Source organism: Nycticebus coucang, chromosome 2 (assembly GCF_027406575.1).
Source record: "Nycticebus coucang isolate mNycCou1 chromosome 2, mNycCou1.pri, whole genome shotgun sequence".
NCBI classification, from domain to species: Eukaryota; Metazoa; Chordata; class Mammalia; order Primates; family Lorisidae; genus Nycticebus; species Nycticebus coucang.
The window spans coordinates 101,276,365-101,281,269 of NC_069781.1; the positions used below are offsets into that span (position 1 = coordinate 101,276,365).

A 4,905-nucleotide genomic window follows, 5' to 3' on the forward strand; every position below is an offset into this window, starting at 1 on the left:
CTTACAGCTATTAGTAAATGTATCATTCATCAGTAACTTTTTTTTTTTCTTTTTTATTGTTGGAGATTCATTGAGGGTACAATAAGCCAGGTTACATTGATTGCATTTGTTAGGTAAAGGCCCTCTGGTAATCATGTCTTGCCCCCAGAAGGTGTGGCACACACCAAGGCTCGGCCCCCTCCCTCCTTCCCTCTCTCTGCTTTCCCCCCCCCCCATAACCTTAATTGTCATTAATTGTCCTCATATCAAAATTGGGTACATAGGATTCATGCTTCTCCATTCTTGTGATGCTTTATTAAGAATAATGTCTTCCACTTCCATCCAGGTTAATACAAAGGATATAAAGTCTCCATTTTTTAAAATAGCTGAACAGTATTCCATGGTATACATATACCACAGCTTGTTAATCCATTCCTGGGTTGGTGGGTATTTAGGCTGTTTCCACATTTTGGCCTTCTCTAAGGAAGACAGACGAATGGTTAACAAACATATGAAAAAATGTTCATCATCCCCATCTATTAGAGAAATGCAAATCAAAACCACCCTGAGATACCATCGAACCCCAGTGAGAATGGCCCACATCACAAAATCTCAAAACTGTAGATGCTGGCGTGGATGTGGAGAGAAGGGAACACTTTTACGCTGCTGGTGGGACTGCAAACTAGTGCAACCTTTCTGGAAGGAAGTATGGAGAAACCTCAAAGCACTCAAGCTAGACCTTCCATTTGATCCTGCAATCCCATTACTGGGCATCTACCCAGAAGGAAAAAATTCCTCTTATCGTAAGGACACTTGCACTAGACTGTTTATTGCAGCTCAATTTACAATCGCCAAAATTCATCAGTAACTTTTAACGGTTAATTACGGTTTCCGGTCTCACATGGTCTAGGATATTTTTCTTACTGCCTCCCATAGGGCATGACCTTGACAAAGATACCCAAACACATGCAAAACAACTTAACATAGATAATTTCTAAAATACTAAGTTTTTACTTCAATACTAAAAGCAATATAAAAATGGTAATACTTGTATTATTATTTTGGAGATGCAGGGGACTACCCCGCTCAGCTGTCTTGCTCTACTGCTCAGAATAGAGTGAAGTGGTGTGGTGATCACTCACAGTAACCTCAAACTCCTGGATTCAAGTGACCCTCCTGCCTCAGTCTCCTGAATAGCTGGAACTACAGATGTGCACCATCATGCCTGGTTAATTTTTTTGTTTTTATTTTTGTAGAGATGGCTCTGTCTATATTGCCCAAGCTGGTCTTGAACTCTTGGCCTTAAGTGATCCTCCTGCCTTGGCCTCCCAAAATGCTGAAATTACAGGTGTGAGCCACCATGTTTCATCGGTCCAAATCTTCATTTTAATAAAGAATTTAATTTTGCACTAAGCATTTTTTTTTCTTTATTTTTGAGACAGAGTCTCACTTTGTCACTCATGGTACAGTGCCATGACATAATAGCTTTTAGCAGCCTCAAACTCTTGAGCTCAAGTGATTCTCTTGCCTCAGCCTCCCCATTAGCTGGGACTACATGTGCCTGCCACAACACCTGGCTATTTTTAGAGATGGGATCTTGCTCTTGCTCAGGCTGGTCTCAGACTCCTGAGCTCAAGCAATCCATCCACCTTGGCCTCCCAGAATGCTGGGATTACAGGCATGAGCCACCATGCCTGGCCCTTGCACTAAGCATTTCAACAGAATAAATCAGCTCTAATCCCTGGCTCTTTTTTTTTTTTGGTAGAGACAGAGTCTCACTTTATCACCCTTGGTAGAGTGCCATGGCATCACACAGCTCACAGCAACCTCCAACTCCTGGGCTGAAGCGATTCTCTTGCCTCAGCCTCCCAAGTAGCTGGGACTACAGGCACCCACCACAACGCCCAGCTATTTTTTGGTTTGCAGTTCAGCCGGGGCCGGGTTTGAACCTGCCACCCTCGGTATGTGGGGCTGGCGCCTTACCGACTGAGCCACAGGCGCCGCCCTAATCCCTGGCTCTTTGTCCATTACCATGGTGACATGTCTTAATTAATATTGTTCAGGTTTTTTGCAAAGGCCAGGTGGGAGGCACTTGGTGAAGATGCTGGGCAGAATGGTCCTCGGGTGGTCACAATACAGTGTACATCAGTGGAGCTGGATTGGACAAGAGCTCAAAGTGCCATGGCCACCTGTAGGGTGGACATCAGGAACTGAGGGGCAGAGTGAGGGGGAAGAGAATGTCCAGAGAGAAGGGTGCCAGGTCGTGGAGAGAAAAGCTAGGAAAGTTGTGCAAGGTGACACTTTTGGGACTGACTCTGCAAATGGAGCCATTGTGATGGCACCTGTCCTACCCTGTGGGTGGGATGTATCACCAAAAAGTGGCCAAGTGCTTTTTTGACTTTCTATTTGGTGGCAGAACTAAGTTTGCTTGCCTGTAACTGACAACTAAAGTATGCAAATTAAGCAAAATAGAGAGTTATTTCTTATTTGATGTAAAAAAGATCTGGAGGTAGAGAGTCTGGGGGCTGAGATCAGGCAGCTGAAGTCCCAGTCATCAGGAAGCCAGACTCCATTATTCTCCTCCACCATTACAGCAGCATCTTCACACTCAAGATAGCCCCATGGTTGAGGATGGCATTGGCTCTTTAGCCATTTAATCTGAATTTCAGTGTGGAATCCGAAGGCAAAGGGGAAGTGCTGGGGACTACCCTTCTCAGTCCCCTTTAAGGAAAAAAACGTAGACAAACAGCTGTTGTCTACATCTAATTGGCTACCTGAGGGGCAGGGGTATCTGGGAAATGTAGTCTTTTAATGAGGCTGCGGCTGCTTGAAGTGTCACACAGTTCTGTTGTTGAGGAATGGATATTGCAGAGGCAACTAATGGTCTCTCCAAGACCACACTCACCCCACCCCACCCCCCGTCTTTCATGTCTCTCCCTATTCTGTTATCAAAAGTTTCTTGATCTCTAATTCCTAGAACTTTATTTATTTTTTTTTGTGTGTGTGGGGGGGAGCTAACATGTTAGTATTGGGGGCAGGGAGAGCTTAATATATAATATGGAAGACTACTTTAGTGATGAACTTTAATGGTATGCTTTCAGGTATTTATTGGTAATCTGAAATAAGATGGGAAGAGAAGAGACATCATTAGGCAAATAAGTAGAAAGCCACGCTATGTCCCTCCTCCCCTAGTCTCACAGACTTACTTGCCTCCTCTCTGCTTTCTTTTGGTTTTCAGAGCCGAACCAAGCAATGCCTTTTCACCTCCAGGGTTCAGGCTGCTCTGATTTCCAAGCCAGTTAGGTTTTTAACACTGGCTGTGCTTAAGAATCAAAATGTCCTCTGTTCAAAAATACTGTCATTCCTCATTTAACAATGGGGACATATTCTGAGAAATGTGTGGTTAGATGATTTCATCATTGTAGGAACATCAAAATCATACAATATACACAAACTTAGAAGGTAGAGCCTGCTATGCAGATTCTAGGCTATACAATGTAGCCGGTACAGCATGTCACTGTGCTGAGTAGATACTTGTAACACAGCGGTAAGTATCTGTGTACCGAACCACATCTCAACAGACAAAAGATACAGGAAAATTATGGAATGAAAGATTTAATGGACAGCCCCATTGTAATCATACAGGACCACTGTCATATATGCAGTTTTATTTATTTATTACAAATGAGAAAAATGTTTATTCAGGAAACAATTTAGCAGCTCTCCTTTAGCAGAATTTTACACACTAAGACAAGAAGTACATTTTCAATCAATAAGCTACATAGGGTGCTTACTCTACAACTGGAAAGTTGCAGAAGTTTGTGACATGCCACTATAAATGTAAGTATTATTAAAAATTACAAATTGGTGATTATTTTGATAACCTCTTGAGCAGCAGCTCCTCCCAAGAATGCAGCAATGGTATGTGGCTCAGCAGCTCCATATCGGCAAAATTCATGAACATAATCATCTTTCACCATTACAGATAAACCATATTCTTGAAGGAAGCCAGTGAGACAAGACTTTAATTTTCCTATATCTTCTTCAACTTGATAGTTAGATATCCCTGGATATCTACATGTTGTTTATGAAATCTATCGACAGCCCGTAACATTGAGTACAACATTATTTTATTATCTGGATTGTCCATGCTGGAAATAATTTCATCCTTGTTAACTGTGTCCAAACCATATTCTTCAGCTAAGGATCGACATCTTACCACTCGAAGAAATGCAGAATTGCTGCAGAGTAATTTTAATTCTTTCTCTGAAATGGACTCTGGTGCCTTGCCAATGGACTGCAGCAATTTGGCTACATGATTACCCACAGCAGCAGCATCTTTCTTTGCTTTTTCACAGCAAACATTTTGAAGTTTTATATATTTGCTTGAATCTGCAATCATATCAAGAATGGTGCCCTGAACAGGTAAATTTCCTTGACCTTCTTTGGTGACAAATTCCTTTAAGGCACGAGCTAAAATCCAAAATGATGGAGTCTGTTTGGTGATATTTATACAGCGATCATCGTTAAATATATCGTCAATACTGCTTGGGACCTGAGTTGTATTTAGTGCTGTATTCACATTTTTAATAGCTTCTTCAAAATTCTCTTCATCTTCTGGAGCCCCATTTTCATTCTTTAGAATTCCAGCCGGGAGCTTATGCCATAGAAGAATTCCAAATGGCCACGCTCATATATGCAGTTTTGACTGAAATGTTGTTATATGGACATGACTATATGGTATCTGAGCTGTATCATAACCTCTGAGGTTGTACTGTAATCATATGCATTTTTAAAAAACACCCCAATTCATACTGGTGGGCATTCAGTGAGGAAGACTATAGTCTTTAGACATTTTTAATTAATGTGAGGTGTGATTTTTTTTTAATGGTTCAGACTCATCTCAGAAATAACAAATGGGGACTG

At 41.7% G+C, this 4,905-nt stretch overlaps 1 pseudogene; it reads right to left on the reverse strand.

Annotated features, from left to right (window-relative positions):
* Window positions 1-3,685: 3,685 nt before the first annotated feature.
* Window positions 3,686-4,621, reverse strand: LOC128567289 (NEDD8-activating enzyme E1 regulatory subunit-like; annotated as a pseudogene).
* Window positions 4,622-4,905: the final 284 nt, after the last annotated feature.